The 13,846-nt window shown below is 37.1% G+C and overlaps 1 pseudogene; it reads left to right on the top strand.

Moving 5' to 3' along the window:
- Positions 1–7,000: 7,000 nt before the first annotated feature.
- LOC122800559 lies at positions 7,001–7,148 on the top strand (annotated as a pseudogene).
- Positions 7,149–13,846: the final 6,698 nt, after the last annotated feature.

Here is a 13,846-nt window from a genome sequence, read left to right as displayed (position 1 = left end):
GTAGTGAGAGTAGGGAACAGGTGGAGGAGACTCTGGAGAGGTGGAGATATGCTCTAGAGAGAAGAGGAATGAAGGTCAGCAGGACTAGGACAGAATATATGTATGTGAATGAGAGGGAGGATAGAGGAATGGTGAGGATGCAGGGAGTGGAGGTGGCGAAGGTTGATGAGTTTAAATACTTGGGTCAATAGTTCAGAGTAATGGTGAGTGTGGAAGAGAGGTGAAGAAGAGAGTACAGGCAGGATGGAGTGGGTGGAGAAGAGTGTCAGGAGTGATTTGTGACAGATGAGTACCAGTAAGAGTGAAAGGGAAGGTCTACAAGAGGGTAGTGAGACCAGCTATGTTATATGGGTTGGAGACAGTGGCATTGACAAAAAGGCAGGAGTTATAACTAGATGTGGTAGAGTTAAAGATGTTAAGATTTGCACTGGGTGTGATGAGGGTGGACCGGATTAGGAATAAGTATATTAGAGGGTCAGCCAAGGTTGGAAGGTTTGGAGACAAAGTAAGAGAGGCAAGATTACGTTGGTTTGGACATGTGCTGAGGAGGGATGCTGAGTATATTGGGAAAAAGATGTTAAGGATGAAGCTACCAGGTAACAGGAAAAGAGGAAGACCTAACATAAGGTTTATGGATATGGTGAGAGAGGACATGCAGGTGGTTGGTATGACAGAGCAAGATGCAGAGAACAGGAAGAAATGGAAACAGATGATCCGCTGTGGTGACCCCTAACGGGAACAGCCAAAAGATGATGATGATGTCCGTATTTACCTACGGAGACATATATCTGCGTACATATATGTAACTTGCTGTGTATATGTGGACATGTAGGTGTTGACATATATATGTGTATATGTCGGCATTTGCATGTATATATGTTCATATATTTGTATATATATGTATATATTTCTGGATATATATATATATATATATATATATATATATATATATATATATATATATATATGTAACTACATATATAGATATGTTGTATCCATTTAGACAGTAATATATTTACACACATACATCTAGATGTAGGTATACATTCTCTGTACTATTGCATGACTGGGCTGGATGTTATGTTTCTGAAAATGTATGATTTATGCATATCTGGCATGGCTTTGTGGTAAATCATTTTGTATATGGTTTGCATGGTCCTGGGTTTGAGCCTTGCAGAGGCCGTTTATTTTGTTGCTGGGCAGAACACCGGCTTTTGGATACAGAGTGATTAAGGCACTTTAAAGCAGTTGTAAGCGGGTTTGCCTGAAGGTAAGCACTGCTAACGTCCATTCACAGTTTCTTACACCCAGTCAGCTTCTCCTTTGCTTAATCTGTGTAGGCAGTGCTTACCCCCGCGCAAACACACTTAAACATGCGTACTACTGCTTACATAAGCTTACTTCTGCTTATCTGTGCTTACACCTGCTTACTGTTGCCTTATTCATTATGATACTGACTCTTCACATGTGCATTTCCTGCAGTATTGCAGTTCATAAATATATGTTATTTAGTGGGTTTTGCAATACAAATATTCGTTATACCATGCTTTGCCATGTAAAATAGACTGTGCTGCAGTGGGACTCTAACTGGGAATGCCTGCTCGTTAGGCAAATACTCTGCCCACTACACTATTGCTGCGCTGCTTCATTTGCATATATCTTCTTTGTTATCCTCTTCTGCCTTTTAAGCAGCTTTAACCATAGCTAAGCAGTGGGCACACCCACGCGCCTACGGTTAGCTGTACTCTGCGTTTTAAAAAACAATAAAGGGGTTTCTTCTTTTGATTTTTATGTCCTGTTGCTGTTGTACACATGGGGGACTGTGGGGATATGCAAACATTTTTGAGCGGTCTCACTCATTTATTTCCACTTTCTTCTGTTCAACATTGCAGAGGCGTGTTTATTCTGAGAGCTCTGTTCTCAGACATGCCCCCTGCACTCATACACGCTCTTTGTAAGCCTGGGAGGTCAGGCAGAGTGCCTTCATTAATATGCATGGCACGCTGCTGTCCGTGCAGGACTACGCTAGTCCTGCATGGACGATTAGTGAATCCAGCTGAATGTGTATATACATATATATATATATATATATATATATATATATATATATATATATATCTATATATATATCTATATATATATATATATATATATATATATATATATAGATCCCATTTGATCCGCCAAATTTACGTTTCATCGAAATGTAAATTCGCGACCTCACTTATGCGAAAGTGCATTTTTTCAAAAATGGACTTTCGTGTAAAAAATAACTAAAAAGAAAAGAAAAAAGAGAAAAGAAGTAAAAACATGCAGTTTGCATCTCAGCTCAGTTGTACATCAACGTTTAGTGTGTTTAGTGTATTTTTTTTTTGGTTTAGGTTTTATTGTTTGTTTTACACGAAAGTGCATATTCGAAAAAATTTGCTTTCGCGTAAGTGTGGTAGCGAGTTTATGTCTCGATGAAATGTAAATTCACTTGATTACAGTAGATCCATATATATATATACATACATATATATATATATATATATATATATATATATATATATATATGTATACAAACAAGAAAAAAGGTAGGCTGTGTGGATAAACAGTGCTCAAGCAATAGACCAATATGAACGTAAAAAATATATAGTGAGCACTGAACCACGGCAATAATGAACTTAATAAAAAACTTTAATAAACAGACTGTAGCAAACAGTAATGGTGAGTGCTTTCGCAGTCAAGCTGCTTCATCAGACAATGTTCATCACACAGCTCCACCCATATATACATCACAAATAACTTTAAATGCAATTAAAAGCAATTTAAAATAAGAACAATTAAGGCCAGTGTAGAATTTCAGAGAGACTGTCCTTTAATGTAGTTACACATATACATATTATCTACATAACATAAAAAACTTAAATTGAACCAAAGATGTAATAATATATGTATGAAAAACACTTAATTAGCGTAACGGCCTATTGATCAAGACCGGTTGAATAGATACCTTATCATTGAGGCCTCTGCCCATATTTGCCCTCATCCTAATGATCCACTCAAGTTTCCTGTTTTCAACTCTATTTCTAGTGGCTCCCCTCCTGATATTGAATTTAACCTTTTCAGTAACCATAAATCTAAATTCATGCCCCATGCCCATAGCCGTAACATGTCGTGAAAGTGCATTGGTATCAATGTGTCCGGATATATCGTAAAGATGTTCCCTGATCTTGTCTCGTAATCTACGTGTGGTCATCCCTATGTAAAAGGTTACATTCAATATAAGGAGGGGGGCCACTAGAAATAGAGTTGAAAACAGTTAAGTTTTTTATGTTATGTAGATAATATGTATATGTGTAACTACATTATAGGACAGTCTCTCTGAAATTCTACATTGACCTTTTAAATCTTAATTGTTTTTGTTTTAAATTGCTTTTAATTGCATTTAGAGTTATTTGTGATGTATATATGGGTGGAGCTGTGTGATGAACATTGTCTGATGAAGCAGCTTGACTGCGAAAACTCTCACCATTACTGTTTGTTACAGTCTGTTTATTAAAGTATTTTATTAAGTTACTTATTGCCGTGGTTCAGTGCTCAATATATATATTTTACGTTCATACTGGTCTATTGCTTGAGCACTGTTTATCCACACAGCCTACCTTTTTTCTTGTTTATATTTACTGCATTTGGCTGTGTAGGGACATGGCAGAAGGTGAATTACCAGCTACAGAATTTAGACATTCATTTGTTTGGAAGGATCCAAAGATGTAAGACGAAGAGACATGACTCCATTGATTGAATATAGAGGGCAAATATGGGCAGAGGCCTCACTGATAAGGTATCTAATTAAGTGTTTTTCATACATATATTAGTACATCTTTGGTTCAATTTAAGTTTTTTGTTATGTAGATAATATGTATTTGTATAACTATATTATAGGGCAGTCTCTCTGAAATTCTAGACTGGCCTTAATTGTTCTTGTTTTTATTTTATTTATTTAACATTTGTTGACCGGGAATGTCCGACTAGGTTCCACAGAGCCTGTTTTCAGCAAAGGCCTGGGGAGAAATGCTCCAGCTACATGTCTTTGGAATGTGGGAGGAAACCCACGTGAACACAGGGAGAACATGCAAACTCCACACAGAAGGCACCCCAGCCGAGAATCGAACCGGAGAACCTCTTGCTGTGAGGCGACAATGTTAACCGCTGCACCACTGTGCCACCCATTTTAAATTGCTTTTGAGTTATTTGTGATGTATATATGGATGGAAGTGTGTGATGAACATTGTCTGATGAAGCAGCTTGACTGTGAAAGTGCTCAACATTATTGTTTGTTACAGTCTGTTTATTCAAGTTTTTTATTAAGTTACTCATTGCCATGGTTCAGTGCTCACTATATATTTTTTACGTTTATATATATATATATATATATATATATATATATATATATATATGTGTGTGTGTGTGTGTGTGTGTGTGTACATACACACACACACACACACACACACACACACACACACACACACACACATATATATATATATATATATATATATATATATATATATATATTTATTTATTTATATATATGGATTCACTCCAGAAGACTGAATGCCCAAAATCTTGAATTTCAAAAGACTAAGACCAACATCTTGAAACCCTTCTTCAAAAGCCTACTTAAAATATACCTCTTCACCAACCATTTATGCAACTGTAATTGACCCCGTGAAGCCTCGTCCACTTACTGTTTCTACACCCCATCTATCCTGGACAACACAAACAACACCATCTAACTATACCTATCCATGTGTGAGCAATAACCTATATATGAGTATATGTACGTGTGTGTGTGTGTGTGTGTGTGTGTGTGTGTGTGTGTGTGTGTGTGTGTGTGTGTGTGTGTGTGTGTGTGTGTGTGTGTGTGTGTGTGTGTGTGTATGTGTGTGTGTATACACACACATATATATATATATATATGGGTTCCCTACGCTGGACTGAAAGCTCGGATGATCGACAATCACATCACCGACGCCAGAAGACGGGCGAAGCAGGTAACTGACAACTTGTAATCCCGACAGCGAAAACACCGACATGGAAATGTGTAAAGCGACTCAGTAAGTGTGCAATAGTGAGGGATTTAGGGTTAGGGTGCATGTAAGGTGTGTGTGCGATAGTGAGGGATTTAGGGTTAGGGTGCATGTAAGGTGTGTGTGTGTGCGATAGTGAGGGATTTAGGGTTAGGGTGCGTGTAAGGTAAGTGTGTGATAGTGAGGGACTTGAGGGTTAGGGGCGGATTAAGTGAGTTAGGGTTAGGGTGCGGGTAAGGTAAGTGTGCGATAGTGAGGGACGTGAGGGTTAGGGGCGGATTAAGTGAGTTAGGGTTAGGGTGTGGGTAAGGTAAATGTGTGATAGTGACGGACCTTAGGGTTAGGGTTTGGGTTAAGGTTAGTGCATAGATAGTTGTGTGTAAGGTGTAGTGTAGGTTTTTAGGTTGTTGGTGTGCTTGTGTTGTGCGTGTATTGTGTGGAACAGCGAACATTTTGGTTTGTTAACTGTTGGTATTGTGGTTTGTCGGGCATGTGCACTTTCGTGTTTTTGCGGTTTCGTTCTTGTGGTGTCGGTGTTGTGGGTGTCGGTGTTATGTACTGTCGGTCTAACATAGGAGACCCATATATATATATATATATATATATATATATGTGTGTGTGTGTGTGTGTGTGTGTGTGTGTGTGTGTGTGTGTGTGTGTGTGTGTGTGTGTGTGTGTGTGTGTGTGTGTGTCTGTGTGTGTGGGTCGGTGTGCATGTGTATATGTATGTATGTGTATGTATATGTATGTATATATATATATATATATATATATATATATATATATATATATATATATATATATATATATATATATATATATATATATATATAGTGTATATGCATGTATGTGTAAATGTGTGTATGTATGTATATATGTGTATGTATGTGTATGCATATATATGCATGTGTACTCTTAAATGTATATTTGCTTGAATGTATATATGGAAATTTAAACATTTATATACTCTTATTCAGTTGTGAAATATCTTGCAATGCCCTACCAGGTTCTTATCTACTCTCATTGTATATTTTGTACATTTGTATTTTCAACCGAAAGGGTGAATATCCTCTTATTGTATTCTAATGGCTGTAAAGTCTACAATCTGTATGCTACTACTCTGTAATGTCTCTTTTGTAAATTTTTCTTCTCTCTTTAAACTTATGGAGTTTTTCTCCCCAGGACTCCACTGAAAATGGACACTTGTTTTCCATTTGGACTATCCTGGCAAACAAATGTTAAATAATAAATAATATATATATATATATATAGAGAGAGAGAGAGAGAGAGAGAGAGAGAGAGAGAGAGAGAGAGATATGTGTGTATAGATAGAGATATACTTTATATACAGATACAGATGAACATATAGATAGGTATCTATATCTATCTATGTGTGCGTGTGCGTGTGTGTGTGTGTGTGTGTGTGTGTGTGTGTGTGTGTGTGTGTGTGTGTGTTTATGGGTTCAATATACATATATATGTATATATATATATATATATATATATATATATATATATATATATATATATATATATATATATATATATATATATATACATATATATATATATATACATATATATATATATATATATATATATACTCATTGAAAACATATTTCATTGGTTGAATCACAATTCATAGAAAACTATGCAAGGCTATAGACAATCACCGCTAGTGTGTTTTATGATCTTAGGATCATAGGAAGGAATTACAAGACAAATTAATCTAAAACATCTGTACCTTGTCAATACCCATCCTGATGTTGTACTGTCATCTCTAGAAGTTTCTACAATAGCAGTAGTGTGCTATTTGCTCTTTTTTCTGTGATTGTGCAACTGTGTAGTTGGAATATTTAGGTAAGGGAAGTGTGACAAAGGCAAAGCCTTTTGAAAAACTTTAAAGAGGTATTTGCCTTATATGGATACTTACCTGGCACAGAGAATGCCATAATCAAGATGGTGGTTTCCGCAGTTCTATTGTACTTCAGTTGGGCTGACCCGTGTGATGTCCCCAAATTTGGTATAACCACATAAATTATGGTAATGGGGACTGTTTTCACAATGTCCCCTGAACTTAAAATTTTGGGGTTGGGGAAGGTATAATGGTTAAGGTGTTTACCTTAACCACAAAAGGTGCAAGGTTTTATTCTCCCCCTTGAAGGTGTAATTCATTAGGCTTAAAATGGACCACAAGAGCAGCAAGCCTAGTATTTACCTTTGAACTATATAAAACTTTCCATGAAATGTGATTTAATGAAATGTGTTTTATATGTATGTTTTCAGTGATTTTTTTATGATTTGTGATCAAATGACAAGATAGCTATGTTATTCTAAGGTTATAATTGTTTCACTGTGCAAAATTTTGGTCTTAAATTTTCAAGATAGTCATTTAAGGAACTCTTTCTGTCATATTCCAGTTTATAAACAGGTACTAAAATCACATAATACTTTAATTGGATTGTGGCAGCTGAATGAGTCCAGATGAGCCCAAGAGCTTGTAGTAAGAGATTAGTTCTGAGATGAACTTTTGGTCTATGTTATGTTAAATCTCTCATGTTTAGGGGTAGCTTTCCCTGCTTAGCTACATGTTAGAGCTGACAGAACTTCTTGTATTTTATGACTGCATACTACTGCTCGCATGTGGTGAAAAACTGGCTGATAGTGCTTCAGGATTAAGTTCAATCCAGGTTTACTGGAGATTCACTGGAGTTTAATTTTTAACAAGAGATAGATGGCTGCTTGGTTACAACTGATGTAATGTACATGCAATCAATGCTTAGCCTTACATACCAATGGCAGTTTTTAGCCTTTGAATCACCTCAATATCTTGAAAACTTCAGAATGCTTCTCATTTGTACTGAAAACAAATAAATGAAGACAAAATCTATACTGTAATAACTTTCAGAATAATACTAAACACAACTCTAAAAAAATATAGACATCCATTAAAGAAACCTTACATCCCAGCCAAAAATTAAACCTTAACCCCTTTCCTTATAACTCACCACTCAACACTGCAATACAGTTCAACTCTTATTTGATTGATAGTGTAGCATCTCTAACCAAGGATTCCTCAACATCTAATCCCAACTCTGCCCAACAGCCATATATCACCAGATCCACTTTCACCTTCAAACCTGTGCCTACATCCCATATAAAATTAGGGTCTATATTATAACATCGAAGTCTTACAACTTCAAATGTTATAATACCAAACCCATTAGAGTGAAACACCAGAAAGCCCAACAGTCAGAATAGCAATTTTTTTCCCAGGGAAAAAATTTGCTGTTCCGACAAATATACACACAACACAAGCACACCAAAATAAATAATCCACACACATACACTTCACAAAACCCTACACTAAACCATACATACACCACTAGCTATCCACTTACCTTAACCCAACCCTAACCCTAAGGTCCCTAGCTATCGCACACTCACCTTACCTGCTCCCTAACCCTAAAGTCCCTATGGCACACTCACCTTACCCGCTCCCTAACCCTAAGTCCCTATCGCACACTCATCTTATCCGCTCCCTAACCCTAAGGTCCCTATCGCACACTCACCTTCATTTGTATACTTACCATAACCTAGTCCATAACCTTCGCTCCACAGTCGAGGAAATAGCGAAGCTGCAGAAACAGCCCACTGAATACTTTCTCTAGGAAAGTATTCAGCATTCTGCAGCTTCGTTATTTCCACCGTTCACTCTAATGGTTTCGATATTATAACATTCGAAGTTGTAAGACTTCAATGTTATAATATAGACCCATAAAATTACTCTTAAAGAAACTTAAACCATGCTCTTCTTCAGCTGATGACCTTCCAAGTAAGTACCTAAAAATAGCAGCTAAATAGCATTGCCTGTCTTGTCTCATTGCTTATAAAGAGGTCATTCCAGGAATCCCACATTCCCTCTCTGTAGAAAAAGTCACACATTATCCCTCTACACAAAGGAGAACATTCAACAGGCATTAATAACTTTAGACCTATAACAATCTTATCTCTCCTTGCCAAAAATAATTGACATTTTTTTTCCAAAAACAATTGCTAGACTCTCTCCTGCAGGAAGAACTCCAGTCCCCTACACAACATGGCTTCCATCCTTCCCATAGATTTATCACTGCCCTTCTAACCTATACAGATGCTGTCGATAAAGCTAGAGATCATGACAAACTAGTCTCTTTCTTATTTCTAGACTTATCTAAAGCCTTCAACACAGTTTGTCACATCAAACGTCTACTTCAGATGTCCTCACTACGTCTCTGTCAGCCTATCCTTCTGTGGTTGAAGAGCTACCTGACCAATAGGTATTAGTCAATAAATTGGCACTCCAGTTCTCTCCTTACCTTCCAGTCACCACTGGTGTACCACAAGGCTCTATCCTTGGTCTCCTCCTTTTTAATATTTTCACCAGCACCCTTTATACTGCAACACAACAGGCCATGCTAATACAATACACAGATGATTCCACTCTCATTTGCACATCTGACAACATGGTACACCTCCAAAAAATTACTCAGGAAGCTTTAACAGCCACTGAACCATGGCTTTGTAACTCACAACTCATGCACAACCCCAAATCCCTCTCTCATGGAAAAACAAAATGTAAAGTCCTCTCTCTCTTGATAATAAAACCATTGAAGTCACTTTTCATAGCAAACTATTAGGGGTGATAGTGGATGATAATCTTACATTCAACCTGAATATATAAAATTGCAGAAGAAAAACTCATCAAAAACTATGGATGCTTTATAGAGCCAAAACTTTTCTCACCAACACAACTAAAACTACACTTGCCACTACTTAACTCCTCCACACCCTTCTTTATGGTACTCCCATCCTTACTAACCTCCAGGCTTCACAAAAATTAAAACTTGAACAATGCTTTAACAAAGTTGCTAAATTTGAAGCCAATACCCCTTTCATAACCCACCACCGTATAGCACTGAAAAAAACTAAATTGGTTAGAACTGCCACATCACCTAATATATACACAACTTCTTACTACCTATAAAATTATCCAGCATCCATCTGCCTATCCATCAGTAAAAAATGTTCTACAGAACTATGTTCCCAGTTGGTCATTGTGATCCAGTGATGAAAAACTCCCATCTGTCTACAAACCTAGCAAATCTGTTGGGCGTTGCCTGTACCAGTACAAGGTTGCTAAGTCTTAGTGGGAGTTGGTTTTAAACCCAGGTTTTAATGATTGTTTGGGACACTTTAGGTACAGAGATGATTTGTTAATCATCTGGAAAGACATCAGTGAGGCATCTGAAAGATTTTCTGTGGAGTTACAGAATAGCACCACGTTTATCACGTTTACCACATGTATCAATAAGGTACATATTAACTTGTTGGACATTGATTTAATCAAACAACCTCAAGGCATTATCCACACAGATTTATAGAAAGTGAACTTTTTACAATGCATTTCTATTCTTCATAAGCTGCCACCCTTTTCATCAAAAGAGGGGGATAGTCAAAAGCCAACTAATCAGAATTTCTAGGTTGACATCAGGTGATGTGGCATGTTTTCAACATTTTGAGCAACTGGAAACAATGTTCATAGAATGTGACTATCCTGTATCCCTTCTTAGTGAAATGCATAAGGTGGCATGGGCAGGCAGGAATGATAAATATGCACCCATTATACATAAGGGCATTACAAATATCACAAGGCAAGAGAATCTGCATGATAGTCTTTAGACTAACATGGTGCTCCACTTTTCTTTGGATGCTCAAGACATCCTCGGGATTTCTTGTTGCAACATGATGATGAGATTAAAAAGCATTTCTGTGATGGGCCGTTTACATTTAGGAATAAAAGGAATATTAAACAGTTGTTAGAAATGCCCCATAAACTGGATTTTGGATTTCCAGTTACTATAAAGTGTGGCCATTGTAGACAGTGTCACTTTATTAATATTGAGCCTGATGAGTCCTGGCTTAAAATGCTTGATTCTATGCGTAATGTTGGCAAATTTTACTGTTGATCTAAGAGAGTGATATACTTGGCTATGTGCAATGCTTGCACTGCCTTTTATGTTGGTAAGACTCAGAATGCATTAAATAAAAGAATGTACCAGCATGACTACAGTATTAGATACAAAAACAGCAAGAGTGCTTTGGCCTCGCACTCTAACAGTTGTGTAAGTTTTTAGAAATTCATTTTTTTAGTCCTTGAACAGATGCAAGTGGAGGCATACTCTGAAGACTGGTGCAATAAATTATTACATTGGGACATGGTTTGGCAGCTTAGGTTAGATACCGCAAATGCTCCAGGGTTAAATGGCAACATCTCTATTATTAGTGAGTTGAAGTTAAGAGCGGCACATTTATGATTAATTTTTGAAATTTTATTGTTAGTTTTATTCTACTTCATTTTATTTTTATGTTTAATACTTTGCTGGATTCAATGGTGTTTCGCCTTTAAATTCAGTATTGAATGGTGATTGGCTCTGGTGAGGGGTGTGTCATCAGCTGTTTTCATTCACATGTTTTAAGCTAGGGTTTAGCAAATTCATTCACTGTTCTGAAGAGGTCGAACGTAATGATGAAAGTGCTTAACTGTGGTGATCTTATTTGTAGTGTTAATGCAAAACTAGTTTGGATTCAATATGAATGTGTTTCTTGAGATGTCCTGGGCTTCCTGGGCATTTTTATTGAAATGACAGTTCATTGTCAACATAGATTTCTAGATCCCTAATTACTTGATCATTTTTCAGGGATACATTGTCAATATAACAGTTACAATGGAAGTCATGCTTGTCAAAGGATACAATTTTATACTTTTTGCCATTCAGTCTTAGTCCACAGTTTTGACACCAGCTATTTGGGTGGGGAAGTAGTTTATGACAGTACCAAGTTTAAAGTCAGTTGCAGACTTGTTCAACCACAAACCCCCTAGCTTTAGCTTTGATCACTGAGAAGTAAATGTCAAAGAGGAGTGGCCCAAGGACTGAATTCTGGGATACACAGCCATTGACAGGTCTTTTGAAGGAGGTATAGCTCCCCACCCTAATTTCCTTTTTCTATTTGTGAGCCAATTTGCTATCTGTCAAGTTATATAGGAATTGTCATTTAACTGGGAGATTTTATCTATGACACCTGGGTGTGGGATGGTGTTGAATACCTTTTAGAAGTCTGGATATGTGATGTGCACTGTTTTGCCCTCATCCATTTCTTCAGTAACGTTTTTGAAGAAGTTGACCAGATTAAGAAGGCAGGACCTGCCCTTGAGTAATCTGAACTGGTATAGCTCAAGAGTAGGCTATCTGTAACCTTATATATTAATTCCGTAATGATGAGACAGGTCAGGCGTATGGGTCAGCAATTACCCATGTCCAACCCAGCTTTGTGCAAGGGAATTACTGTTTCTGTTCTCCATTCATTCAATATGAAGCTTGCTTTTTGAGGCTGGTATTGGATATCTTCTGAAGGGGACTAGACAAGCCATGCTTCAGGCTGACCAATTGGCAGCCTGGTATGTTATCTAGCACCATATTTGTAGTGTTCTTGGACTTAGCATCTTGATAAGTTGTTCTTGGGAGATCTGAGTGGGTATTATATGTGTGTGGGTATGAGATCAGAGAATATAGGGTGGGGGAGGGGTGATCTGAGTTAAATTTGTCTGCTAGTAGATTGTCTATGCCCTCTTGGTCTGAGTTCAGTACATGATATTATTTACTATTAGTCCTGCACAGTGCTGAACTTTATTTCTGACATTTTTAACAGAATTAAAGAAGGTTTTGTTGGTATACTTAACTTGGTTGTCTGTTTTAATTCATATTTGGCTTTGATTGATTTAATCAGGGTCCAGAGTTTCTTATTTAGTTTAGCAACAGCGTATTGGTATCCTAAGGATTTGATTTACTTTTGACTGTAATACAACTTTTTTAAATGTTATTATAGTGCCAGTTTATATTTGTGTTCCACCACAGGGGGTTGTTTTTAAATTTGGTGTTGTATTTATTTTTGAGAGGGACAGATTCATCTATTTGGCATTTATCCAGAAGAGGCTGAACAATTGCAGATTCTACTGTGATTTAGATCTACTTTGAAGTTGCTTTTTCAAAGGAAGAAAATTGCTTGTCTGGTAGTGAAGGAAATGCAATTCCATAATTTAGCTATTTTAAGTATCCTTTGATCAAAGATTCCTTTTGGGTTTAAATTGTTTTATTATATTACTGGTGGCTGGAGTGTCTGAGGTATAGTACACTATTTTATATCCTATTATGTGCTGTGTATATCATAGCTGTAGTTTTGGCTTTAGTCAGTTCTTGTTCCACAGGGGAATGTATTGATGGGCTCAGTTTGGGTGGTTGGATGCAAATGTACTTATTTGACAGCACTTTTCAAGCTTGTTCATTAGTGTAGTCTGAAGATTTGTGAACACTGTAAATACATACAACAGGCTGGGAGAGAAGAGGGATGCTGTAGTTACATTACTGATGTGGTAATTGAGATATGGTCTGGCTTTATAAAGTAACCCTAATTTGTGTCTGCCCTCTCTAGGGTTTAGATTTTTGACAAAGATATTGCCCACCCCATAGTGCCCTTTTTAGACAATGCCAACCTGACAAACCTACTAACAAAACAAGCCAAGGAAAATATGAAGGTGTTGCTGATCAATGGTACAAGTGTAAACAAGAAACTGGACTCCCTACAAGCCCTTCCCACCCTGGAGGATGTAGACTTCTGCGTAGTGATTGAGAAGTGATTTAAAATAGTGGAGAGCTCTCTGTCTGTGCAGGGCTATA

This window comes from Protopterus annectens, chromosome 4.part0 (genome assembly GCF_019279795.1).
Source record: "Protopterus annectens isolate FY-2018-M chromosome 4.part0, PAN1.0, whole genome shotgun sequence".
NCBI classification, from domain to species: domain Eukaryota; kingdom Metazoa; phylum Chordata; order Ceratodontiformes; family Protopteridae; genus Protopterus; species Protopterus annectens.
The sequence above is the reverse complement of the archived record's forward strand: the minus strand, read 5'-3'. Positions and strand labels throughout refer to the sequence as shown.